Source organism: Oncorhynchus tshawytscha, linkage group LG15 (assembly GCF_018296145.1).
Source record: "Oncorhynchus tshawytscha isolate Ot180627B linkage group LG15, Otsh_v2.0, whole genome shotgun sequence".
NCBI classification, from domain to species: domain Eukaryota; kingdom Metazoa; phylum Chordata; class Actinopteri; order Salmoniformes; family Salmonidae; genus Oncorhynchus; species Oncorhynchus tshawytscha.
In genome coordinates, this window is record NC_056443.1 from 25,446,419 (window position 1) to 25,460,085 (window position 13,667).

Here is a 13,667-nt window from a genome sequence, read left to right on the forward strand (position 1 = left end):
AGCCGGTCCCCGCGACCCCAGGAGTGATGCGGTTGGGCGCCAGGCACCTAACCAGATGCAATGAGGCACTCGCCTCGGTCCACTTAATTAGCTGAGGCCTGGGCGTATCTTTACGTTTTGAAGTGAACCGCTGAAGGGCAGCTTAAATGGTAAGGCTTATCAGGGCGAGGCAGCGGTGATAAGCCTTGCCTCTCTTTTATGGGGAGTTTGTGTCTGTTTGTTTTTAATGGTTTGTGGCAGGAAAATATCCCCCAAATACTTGAGGGAGGGAGGGAAAGAATCCCACCCCCTTCGCTTTACATTTGTCATGAATTAAAAACGGCTTAATCTCAAAGCCATATAAAAATGGGCCGCGCTTCGCAGCAGATCTGCGTCCCCGATCATTAGTCGACATTCAAAGTTGCGGGGACACTAGAGAGGTTAAGATACGCTCCTTTGAACGCTCATCTCCTCCAGACCAACCTCACATTAACTTCTTTAAACCAATTAGGAGTGTTAATGAAGTCGCCCTGGGAGTGTTCTCTGACTGTACTGTTTTGCCTCGGCAGCTTGACATTCAGAATTATCGAACTGGGAGGTGAGAAGGGAGGGGCATGCTCATCAAAAGACGTCCACCTCCAAACAATGTTTAACACAAGCTTCTCATCTCCTCAGCACATTCAAATAAAAGAGGTGAACGTTGTTCCCTGGCCGTCAGTGACTGGAAAGAGACCACTTCAAATACAATGCTCCTCTGGGACTTCATCCCTTCCCGAACCAGCCGGGCATCAGCGAATGAAAACAGATGTAAGTGTGCAGTAGCGCCGTCCCACCCGGCCGCTGAATGACCACCGTTAATGAATAGGCTAATTGGGTGGGTGTTTGACGGATCTGATTTTGAAGATGGCTATGCTGCATGGCGACGCGAGGGAGAAGCGCGTTGACCCTGTGAAATAAAAAAATCTGGACCAAAATCCATACATTCAAAATGAAAAGCTCCAGGCACATTAACAGTCAAGCTCGGTCTTAAACTCAGTCTGGGGTTTGCGTTCATAGTTCCCATGGCACAACCGTAAACTACACAAACTGTTACATTACATAGGGAGAGAATGGTGAGAATAGTAGTGTGGCGCTGCAGCAGTGCTGAGTCAGGAGACCGGCTGCCTCTCCCACTCATGATCTGAGGCCGACAGACGTTTCTGGGGGAAGGCAGGCAGAAGTGTGCCGCCCAGCTGTGATTAACCTAAGGTTGATGTCCGTGCCCCTGCGTATTCTAATTAGCATAATACAAAAATCCCCATCTATATCATTCAGATTAAGCGAGCGAGATCTTTTGCATTGTATAGGTCTCAATACACTGCATCCATCGATGTCGCACTTCCGCGTCTGCAGTGAAAGGTGCCAGCTAGAGCGGAGCTTGTCAGATCAGTAGACATCCCAAATACCAGTCTTATCACCTGTCGTGTCTGAACGGTTTGGCCTACAAACTATTGTTTGTGGAAAGATGAGACGAAAAGAAGGTGTTCTCCGTTGTGCTCTACGACCTCCACAAGTAAAGTTGATCTGCCAAATTCTGTCTGTAGTGTCCAAACCGTTTGGACTACACACTAATACCCCTCTGTACAAAAGTGAGACTCTCACGAACATGTACAGTACCCGTCAAAAGTTTGGACACACCTACTCATTCCTCATTTATTTGTACTATTTTCTACATTGTAGAATAATAGTGAAGACATAAAAACTATGAAATAACATATGGAATCATGTAGTAACCAACCATGTGTTAAACAAATCAAAATAGATTTTATATTTGAGATTCTTTCAATTAACAAGGTACACCTTGTTAATTGAAGTGAATTCCAGGTGACTTCCTCATGAAGCTGGTTGAGAGAATGCCAAGAGTGTGCAAAGCTGTCATCAATGCAAAGGGTGGCTACTTTGAAGAATCTCAAATATATAAAATAAATTTGGATTTGTTTAACACTTTTTAGTTACTACATGATTCCTTATGTGTTATTTCATAGTTTTGATGTCTTCATTATTCTTTTACAATGTAGAAAACCCTTGAATGAGTAGGTGTGTCCAAACTTTTGACTGGTACTGTACATGTCGGATGTTTTGCTCAAGGACGCTCACAGGTCTCACAAGAATCGTCTGAAGGTCTCTCGGTACCAGTTAAAAATATTTATGGAAGTATATATGGAGACTGTTTAATGCCAAAAATATGGGGTTAAATACATGTTTTAAAATAATACAAAAATCCTGATCTTTCTTATATCTCTCAGATATAGGATGGACACTTCAGAACAAACTTCGTTTTTTTATATATTTTGGGGACTATCTGTTCCATGTAGTGAATCTGTTATTTAATGTGTTTGTATGGGTTAATTGCAGGCCCAAAATAGTTGATCAAATATTTATTTTATAAAAAAATTTATTCAAATAGGTCATACCAAGGATAATTTAGCTTTCTTAAAACAATTCCAGATAGCTTAGTAGAACCCCTCCCCTCGCTTAGACAGGGTTTAGACCCTGATGGGTTAAATTAATCATTTTGAGCATGAACCTCGCCCTTCATTACACATCAGTGGACAATATTTGCAGGATCGAAACAAATAATAAATTACTTAATTTCAGGGATTCATGAGGGCAGAATCTGGGTCACTGTCTTTTTTCCCCTCCAACCTGGTAGGTTCCAAAAAGGCAAGCCCACATGCATGAAATATCTATTAATCTAAGCATTGATCGTCTTGGTCGTGTGTGTGTGTGTGTGTGTCTCTTTGGAAATCTGGAATAGTGACAATGAGTACAATGTGTCAGTACAACACAATGGGACAAGATGGGTGAGTGTGTGTGTGAGAGACGGTGTCTGGGTGTGCACGTCATTAGCTCTACACACGTTTATGTGCATTTGTATAGTACTGCTACCCAACGGTATTCCGTATATCAGCATTCCGTACACTTGACCTAATTTTAGCACCAAAAAAAATGTAATACTTCCAGGTCAACTGTAATATTAATACCATTGTAAAGCACAAGGGGAAACATCTTTTATCACCTCAAATGTCAATAAAACACTATAAAGAGTTTATATTATGTCTCATTACATACCTATTTGAAGGTGTGTGTCAAATATGAATATGGGAGTTAGGGAGGTGCTAAAGTTACCTGCGGCTGTCACGGCTTTTGAGAGTCATGACGACTCGCAGTGACGACGAGAAAAATGAACTATTGGTTAACTCACAAGTAATTCACTTTACACTCACCATTGATAATGTCTTAATAAATAAATATTGTTCAATATATGAGTTCCACAAAGTAGGGAACTTTTTATTTTCAGAGTCGAAGGATGTGATTCTGTTCAAAGTGAGAGATGAAGGACAATGTTAATGAACAAAGCATGAGATTGATTAGGGTTAATATTATAACTTCCAAAAGCACAAGATGAATACTTAACATTACTATATAAAGCAACAATGTTAATATAAAAAAAATTATCTAACAGTTGGCACAACAACTCACCTCTTGTCCTCTCACTCTATCATATACAGTGTGTGTACAGTGCCTTGCGAAAGTATTCGGCCCCCTTGAACTTAGCGACCTTTTGCCACATTTCAGGCTTCAAACATAAAGATATAAAACTGTATTTTTTTGTGACGAATCAACAACAAGTGGGACACAATCATGAAGTGGAACGACATTTATTGGATATTTCAAACTTTTTTAACAAATCAAAAACTGAAAAATTGGGCATGCAAAATTATTCAGCCCCTTTACTTTCAGTGCAGCAAACTCTCTCCAGAAGTTCAGTGAGGATCTCTGAATGATCCAATGTTGACCTAAATGACTAATGATGATAAATACAATCCACCTGTGTGTAATCAAGTCTCCGTATAAATGCACCTGCACTGTGATAGTCTCAGAGGTCCGTTAAAAGCGCAGAGAGCATCATGAAGAACAAGGAACACACCAGGCAGGTCCGAGATACTGTTGTGAAGAAGTTTAAAGCCGGATTTGGATACAAAAAGATTTCCCAAGCTTTAAACATCCCAAGGAGCACTGTGCAAGCGATAATATTGAAATGGAAGGAGTATCAGACCACTGCAAATCTACCAAGACCTGGCCGTCCCTCTAAACTTTCAGCTCATACAAGGAGAAGACTGATCAGAGATGCAGACAAGAGGCCCATGATCACTCTGGATGAACTGCAGAGATCTACAGCTGAGGTGGGAGACTCTGTCCATAGGACAACAATCAGTCGTATATTGCACAAATCTGGCCTTTATGGAAGAGTGGCAAGAAGAAAGCCATTTCTTAAAGATATCCATAAAAAGTGTTGTTTAAAGTTTGCCACCAGCCACCTGGGAGACACACTAAACATGTGGAAGAAGGTGCTCTGGTCAGATGAAACCAAAATTGAACTTTTTGGCAACAATGCAAAACGTTATGTTTGGCGTAAAAGCAACACAGCTCATCACCCTGAACACACCATCCCCACTGTCAAACATGGTGGTGGCAGCATCATGGTTTGGGCCTGCTTTTCTTCAGCAGGGACAGGGAAGATGGTTAAAATTGATGGGAAGATGGATGGAGCCAAATACAGGACCATTCTGGAAGAAAACCTGATGGAGTCTGCAAAAGACCTGAGACTGGGACGGAGATTTGTCTTCCAACAAGACAATGATCCAAAACATAAAGCAAAATCTACAATGGAATGGTTCAAAAATAAACATATCCAGGTGTTAGAATGTTCAAGTCAAAGTCCAGACCTGAATCCAATCGAGAATCTGTGGAAAGAACTGAAAACTGCTGTTCACAAATGCTCTCCATCTAACCTCACTGAGCTCGAGCTGTTTTGCAAGGAGGAATGGGAAAGAATTTCAGTCTCTCGATGTGCAAAACTGATAGAGACATACCGCAAGCGACTTACAGCTGTAATCGCAGCAAAAGGTGGCGCTACAAAGTATTAACTTAAGGAGGCTGAATAATTTTGCACGCCCAATTTTTCAGTTTTTGATTTGTTCAAAAAGTTTGAAATATCCAATAAATGTCGTTCCACTTCATGATTGTGTCCCACTTGTTGTTGATTCTTCACAAAAAAATAGTTTTATATCTTTATGTTTGAAGACTGAAATGTGGCAAAAGGTCGCAAAGTTCAAGGGGGCCGAATACTTTCGCAAGGCACTGTACATGAACACCTGCTCTTTCCATGAAATATACAATAATGTCATGTTGAATTACACAGAAATCATATCCACATTGGTGAGTGCATTTCCTGGGAACTATCTTAAAATGTTACATACTTTAAAAAAAATGTAATATAATAATTGAATTATGACAGGAAAATGTCTGGGAAGGGAAAGACCCAACGAGAGCCCAAGAAACGGCGCCTCCACACCTGTGAACAGCTGCAGGCTGCTAACGAGGAGTTGAATGCAGGGAGGAGCCTGAGGGAGGTGGCTCGTGCATCCTGTCAGTACTTGTTTACAGGGAAACCAAAATGGTCCAAAAACATTCCACATAGTTCCTAACTATTGCAGTTTGGTTACAAGCTGTCTTTTGGGGAGTCCTGTTCATTTTCTTCACCTGGGCACAATCAAGAGCAGTAAGAGAGGCACGCAGGAATGTTGCGTCTCAGTTTGCGTTAGAGCATATATTTTGCAAACAAGTTGAATAGATATCCTACATTTCTTACGTGTGCTATACGTTATTGGCATATGTTATTGTAACACACCGATGTATTATTCACAGAGCTCTCGTGAATCGGTTGGCACGGCAAAACAAAAGCTCTGTCAGCAGGTGACGGGTTTGCTTGTTTAAATGCAGATCAGAGGATGGTGCAGTGGTTTTCTTTTTAAGATTCTGCACATCAAAGTCTTATGCAATTCATTATTGATTGATTCAGTGTTATTGATGACCACATTGCTATTAGCACCCAACTCATGAAAAATGTGTTTAATATTAGCCATAATAATACTAATACTAATGCTCGTTTAAATGAAAATCATGAATAATTAAGGTTTCTTACAAGTGTATTTGGTTAAGTATGTTTTTTTATCTGCGAGAGAAGCACTACCCCTGATGGGAAGACGCTGTACGGCCACAATGAGTTGCATAATGCTTGCCGTATGGTACGTCGTGACACGCCACGGTGTAACGTACAGTGTCGGAGGGGTGCGTTTTTTCATATTTTCTCGAATACTATTGGTCCATTAAATCCATTTTTATTTGTCACATGCGCCGAATACAACAGGTGAAATGCTTACTTACTTAAATGCTTACAGTGAAATGCTTACTTACAAGCCCTTAACCAACAATGCAGTTTTAAGAAAATGCCTAATAAAAGTAATAGATTAATAGAAGAGTAATAGAAGAGAATAACAAATAATTCAACAGCAGCAGTAAATAACAAAAGCGGGGCTATATACGGGGGGTACCGGTACAGAGTCAATGTGGAGGCTATATACAGGGGGTACCGGTACAGAGTCAATGTGGAGGCTATATACAGGGGGTACCGGTACAGAGTCAATGTACATGGGCACCGGTGTTGAGGTATTCGTGGAAATATGTACATGTAGGTAGAGTTATTAAAGTGACTATGCATAGATAATGAACAGGGAGTAGCAGCAGCGTAGAGGTGGGGGGGGCAATGCAAATAGTCTGGGTAGCCTTTTGATTAGATGCTCAGGACTTTTATGGCTTGAGGGTAGAAACTGTTTAGAAGCCTCTTGGACCTAGACTTGGCGCTCCGGTACCGCTTGCCGTGCGGTAGCAGAGAGAACAGTCTGTGACTGGGGTGACTGGAGTCTTTGACAATTTTTAGGGCCTTCCTCTAACACCGCCTGGTATAGAGGTCCTGGATGGCAGGAAGTTTGGCCCCAGTGATGTATTGGGCCGTACGCACTACCCTCTGTAGTGCCTTGCGGTCGGAGGCTGAGCAGTTGCCATACCAGGCAGTGATGCAACCTGCCAGGACGCTCTCGATGGTGCAGCTATACCATGTCAACGTTGCTAACACCCCGGATTTTGATGCCAACACAGTCGCTACATTCCCATTCGTTTTCATTGCAGCTTCGTTTAAATGCTCCAGTTACGCAAAATGTGTACGAACACCGTTAGGTAGCAGTAGAAACACACTTACTTTTCATCATGATTCCTGCTAATTACAAACTAATTGTGAAAAGTGTCAAATCGGCCTACCCCGTTTGTTGAGGAAGAGATCTGGATGACCGTGCTGATGGCTGCCTCCAGGTAGTCCCTCTCAGGTTGGTCAGCAGCAGACAGCTGTCTAAGTACACCTAGAACTTGCCGGCGCCCGTGTGACGCTCATGACGATGACCTGACCAGACGAGACGAGGGAACAAAGAGAGAAGACAGTGAGACGTGGACTGGGAAGAGAAAATGACTGCCGATGGGGTTATAGGATAAAGTCGCCCCTGAACACTGATCTGAGTTCTAGATTGTAGTTCGCTCCTATTGGTTCAGGTAAGGATTAGCTTAATCTTAGATCGGTGCCTAAGGGCCAATCAGAAACAGAAGCTCAGAGCAGGAGGGAAGAGCTGACAGACAGGCATGGGAGAGTGACGTTAGTATAGTGCAGGTAGAAGTGCAAGTAGATAAGAGGTATTTAGAAGTTGGAGAATGGTATGGTCTGGTGTACTCTCACCACAGGGTTGTTCAGAGTGACAGCCAATGCAGGTGACAGATGAAATAAATCATTATAAACTAGGTGGTTCGAGCCCTGAATGCTGATTTGGCTGACAGCCATGGTATATCATAAATATATCATGTGTTTTTACTGCTCTAATGACGTTGGTAACCAGTTTATAACAGCAATAAGGCACCTTGGGGGTTCGTGGTATATGGCCAATATACCACGGCTAAGGGCTGTATCCAGGCACTCCACGTTGCGTCGTGCGTAAGAACAGCCCTTAGCCGTGGTATATTGGTCACATACCACACCTCCTCGGGCCTTATTGCTATTATAAACTGGTTAGCAACGTAATTAGAGCAGTAAAAATACATGTTTTGTCATACCCGTGGAACAGATCATAGACCGCATGAGCCAGAAAGAGGGTGTAGATTGGACACAGGGCACAGAGCCAAGATGGTGGATATATCACAGGAGGACAGAACCCCTGACACATGAGGATCATGGCGCTCAACGTCCAAATAAGTCTGGGCACACCATGTTCTCCCCAGGGCCCATTAGATCAGAAGCACATTAGGATTCTGATGGGAGGCGGCACGCCTCTCTGCTCTTCCATTTTCGCTCAAATAGTTCGGCCCAGCGTCTCGCCACCATTTCGCTTTATGCACTGCGAGACATAATTGCTCTTAATCAAGGCAAATTAAACTTCAAATTTGGGAGGGGGGGGGCAGGGGGACGTGAGCGGGGTCGGGCCAGGAGGATGGTTGCCAGTAACCTAGACCTTATTTAACAGTCCCTTATCTCTTGTATAACCTTCGATGCCATTCCTGACAACAACTAGTCATTACCCATCTGCTTTATGAGAATTGTGTCCGGCACATTCGGCCTATAAAAAACTGCATGCCTCTGGTCTCCTCCCACTCCCAACCCCCTCCCATCCTTGGCTGATTACCTCAGAATGGGCTGACCCTGGGAGCAATCTCGGTGCTGCTGCAGAGGGGACTCGCTGTGCATTTCTGAGCTGAATGGCTGCCGTTTGTCTTTTCCTCAATAGACACTCCGCTGTCAGCCCGTGGAGAGACTGTCAGCAAAAGGTGAAAAGATGAGAGGAGGAAAAAAATGAGGAGGGAAACAAACACTGGCTGCCACCAAAGATTTTTTTAGAGGGGAGTGGGAGTGTGTGTGTGTACGCACGCAAGTAGGAATGTGCACGCAGAGAAGCAGGCTCTCATATAGGATAGAGCAGGAGTACCTAGTAGAAGGTAGTAATTGAGTCTAGGAGAGTGGACAAAGGAAAGATGCGCTGGTATGGGAACATGTAGCAAAGGCAGGAGAGAAGCCAGTAGGATCAGACAGTACAGACAGAAGCAGTAAAGAACACCGTGTGACTCTATGAGATGATGTGGAATGTAGACTGGCGAGTGGGAACTGTTGGCAAGGCCAGGGTTCCATTCAGCAAGCACGCGCGTGAAAGCCCAGATCGCTTTCAGTGGGGCACAAAGTTAATGAAACGTTCAGATAGAAATACCACATAGAACTGACATGTTCCTCTGACAATTAGAAATCAGGTCTGCTCTATTCAGGACATTTGTACCCACACCGCTCAGTACATTGCACCCGGGGGTATGGAGGTTTGACATGTACCTTGAGGTCGGACTTCTGCCGGACCCACCTCTTTGAGGACGCCCATGAGGGTGTCTGTGGCCCGTGTTCATGAGGGTGTCTGTGGCCCGTGTTCATGAGGGTGTCTGTGGCCCGTGTTCATGAGGGTGTCTGTGGCCCGTGTTCATGAGGGTGTCTGTGGCCCGTGTTCATGAGGGTGTCTGTGGCCCGTGTTCATGAGGATGTCTGTGGCCCGTGTTCATGAGGATGTCTGTGGCCCGTGTTCATGAGGATGTCTGTGGCCCGTGTTCATGAGGGTGTCTGTGGCCCGTGTTCATGAGGGTGTCTGTGGCCCGTGTTCATGAGGATGTCTGTGGCCCGTGTTCTCTCGTGGGCCTCGTTCAGGATGACGCCGTAGCGCGCCAGAAGGGGGTAGTTCACGGCCTCCCGCAGCAACATACCGTCTGTCATGTGCTTGCACCGAGGGAGAAAACACAACACAAAGTGGACATTTTAATCAAACAACTGAAATACTGTGTCCTGCTATGTTAACCAGGTCTATCTTGTTAAGGATATTTAGAATTTAACTTTTTGGCTAACAGAGAGACAAGACAGGGAGGTGCTTTCTGAACTTCTCCAATAAGAATGCTCATTTTGGTTTTCCGTTGAAAATTGTTATTGCTACGATGTGCCCCCACTGAACAATCCCAGTTTTTGGCTTCAGTAGACTAGCCCTTACTTGAGGAAGGTCTTGGCCGAGCTGCAGTCCTTAAATCTAATTGAGTAACCCACCTCCTTGCCCAGCATGACGTGCATCTCGTCTGCCACCCCCTGGGCCACGTTCATGGCTTCCTCCCTAATGGGCTGGGTACAGGTCACTGCCTTCTTAGGGCCGCCCAAGAACTTCACCTTCTGAGGAGGGGGGAGAGGGACAAAAGGAGATGGAGAGAGGAAGAGGTCATTCAAGCACCCTCATTTGTACTCTTTACCTTCCCCACCTTCCACAAATCAGGAGCCAAACCAATACCATTCAAAAGCACTTTACAAAATGATACTGACGATAACTTTGAGTAAGAAACACAGACGTTTTGATAGCACAGATGTTTTGAAGAGCAAAGCATTAATAAACTACCATTTACTGTCTGTAAACCCCATGGCAGCATCCCCGATTGCCCCCCCTCTCCTATAAAATAGACAGCGAGCTCCAGAGATGCTGCGATGATAGCATGTATTAGACAGAGTCTGACAGCTCTCTACTGATGTGCACGCCCGGTGGGGATCCCCCTACTTGCTGTTCAAAACACAAGGAGACCTAAAGTTAGAAACTGTTCCTTCCGCTGGATTAGCCTTGGGCTCGGATGAGTTCCCGTTAGTAGCAACCAACCTCTTTGCCACGGTTAGGGAAAACACACACTCTGCATTTAACATGTCAACAAATCAAGATGGGGGGGGAGATGGGTTTCAGCAGCAGGATGAGTCTGCAGTAAATAAAGAGTGGGAGAGTGAGGACACCCAGGCATCTCATTATTGAGTTATCAGTTGGCTTTTCTTAGCTGTGGACACGATTTGGAAAGGCACACACCTGTCTATATAAAAGGTCCCACAGTTGACAGTGCATGTCAGAGCAAAAGTGAAGCCATTAGGTTGAAGGAATTGTCCGTAGAGCTCCGAGACAGGATTGTGTCGAGGCACAGATCTGGGGAAGGGTACCAAAACATATCTGCAGCATTGAGGTCCCGAAGAACACAGTAGCCTCCATCATTCTCTAATGGAAAAAGTTTGGAACCACCAAGACTCTTCCTAGAGCTGGCCACCCGGCCAAACTGAGCAATCGGGGGAGAAGGGCCTTTGTCAGTGTCACACTGTATAATGATAGGAGACAGGCGCAGTAATATGTTTTTTATTTCTCCACCCAAAATAAAGTACATCATGAAAACGATGGGGACGAAGACCAAAACAAACACTTATAAACACTACCATTCAAAAGTTTGGGGTCACTTAGAAATGTCCTTGTTTTTGAAACACTACCATTCAAAAGTTTGGGGTCACTTAGAAATGTCCTTGTTTTTGAAAGAAAATCACTTTTTTTGTCCATTAAAATAACATCAAATTGATCATAAATACAGTGTAGACATTGTTAATGTTGTAAATGACTCTCGTAGCTGGAAATGGCAGATTTTTTATGGAATATCTACATAGGTGTACAGAGGCCCATTATCAGCAACCATCACTGTGTTCCAATTGCACTGTGTTAGCTAATCCAAGTTTATAATTTTAATAGACTAATTGATCATTAGAAAACCCTTTTGCAATTATGTTAGCACAGCTTAAAACTGTTGTCCTGACTAAAGAAGCAATAAAACTGGCATTCTTTAGACTAGTTGAGTATTTGGAGCATCAGCATTTGTGTGTTCGATTACAGGCTCAAAATGGCCAGAAACAAAGAACTTTCTTCTGAAACTCATCAGTCTATTCTTGTTCTGAGAAATGGTACCTGCAAAACACCAGTCTCAACATCAACAGTGAAGAGGGCGACTCGGGGGATGCTGGCCTTCTAGGCACCAAATACAAAAACTAAAGATCTAAAGATCAATGACAAGGGATTGAATTTGAAATATTTTTTTATTAATAGCAAGGCAAGATTACAGAATTGTACATTAAATTTAGCTAGCTTTAGCTAGCTAGCTGGCTAGGTTCTTCACATCCACTGGGTTTCACAAGATGACAGCCTGGTTTGCTCAGGAGTCCCTAAAACATTAAACAACACGAATTGAAATTTATACAAATGTCAAATGCCAAGATAAATGTATAGCTAGTTGGCTAATTTTAGCTAATCAGCTGGCTTGTTAAAGATGCACTGTGTAGAAATCGTTTCGCCATTTCCTGGTTGCTAAAATTCTAATAGTTTGCCTAATTTCAGTTTATGTGACAAAACAAGCAATTATAGTGTAGAGACACAGGCAACTTAATTGGGGATTACGGGCTCATAGTAATAGCTGGAGCGGAATCAGTGGAATGGTATCAAATACATGGTTTCCATGTATTTGATGCATTCTATTCGCGCCGTTCTAGCCATTATTATGAACCATCCTCCCCTCAGCAGCCTCCACTGGTAGAGAATCATTGTACCATGTAAACCACTGAAATATATTTTCCATAACCAAAGATATGGTATTTTCAGCTGTTTGAAGCTGGTGGACAAAACCGAAAGTAGAAGATGCAAAAACAAAACTTAACGGGAAACATAGAAATAGTGATCTACTGCTTCTTAAGACTTGCTTTCATTGAGAATGACAGATCTATAACTCACATTTCTATGTGAATTTGGTCAGGTCGCCCAAAAAGTTACATATTGCAGCTTTTAAATTGCAACTTTCGTAAATTAACATTTTGACCCAAAAATATGCAGAATATTTTTTTTCTCTAGCTACAATAACTAACATATTCCTCTTAACTGTACTTTTTTTGCATGATTCATTATGAAGTTCTAATTACTTACAATTGCTTACATCCTAGTATTTTTGGCAGAAATCTTTCTGAAGCAATTTGGGTCGCCAAGCTTTATGGGAGTTTTGATAACCACTCGATAGGAAGTCTGCATGTCTAGGGCCAACTAGAGGGCTGAAAATGAACTACCCCACGTTCAGAGTTGAATTGGAACACCACTTCTGATGCAGGATCGTGCAAAATGGAGGGTGAGGGCTACAACTCATTTCATTTTATTTGAAGGGGGGGGTATTAGGATTGAGCCTTAGTAAGTAACTAAGTAAAAGACTGTGTGTGTACCCCCATGCACGACTCTACCCTTTCCCTGCTTACCTGTGTGGTCTTGCCAGAGCCCGTTTCTCTGATGAAAATGTAGCTCTGGTGGCATGCCAGGACTTGTTTGAATTGCTCCTTGTACTCCCACATGGGCAGCTGCAGACTCTTCTTCAGGATCTCATAGTAGCATGCCGTGTGGGCCAGGTTGGTGAACGAGTTGATCTGCTGCTGTATGGCTGTCTGCTTGATGGAGAGAAGGCCCGCACTGCTGCCGCAGACAGCTGGGTTCAGGGCCATGCCAAAGTGCTTGACGTCCCGGTCTCAGTCCCTGTCCTTCGACAGCTAGTCTCGGTCCCTGTCACGGTCTCACCTGTGGTGGAGGTTACATGTTACTAGTGTATCAGACAAGCTTTTTTACATCAGCCAGTCCCCATTCCTATCTCCCACGTCTTACATGCTAAGGGCTAGAGTAAGGGGTATGGAACAAAATAGAATGACGCCAACACAGAAATAGAACTCCGATCCGAGAGGGTAAAAGTGCACCGCGGTTCGGCTATGACGTGTCCTTTTCCTCAAATAACATGAAAAGGTTACTGCGCATTTCCCTTTCACGCTACAGAAGAACGTAATCAAGTGTAGCATTCAAAGGTCACATTAATGAAGAAATTAAGTC

The 13,667-nt window shown here is 43.5% G+C and overlaps 1 pseudogene; it reads right to left on the reverse strand.

The window, feature by feature from the left end:
* Positions 1-13,391, reverse strand: part of LOC112214886 — a 39,635-nt pseudogene extending 26,244 nt beyond the window's left edge.
* Between the last annotated feature and the right edge of the window lie 276 nt (positions 13,392-13,667).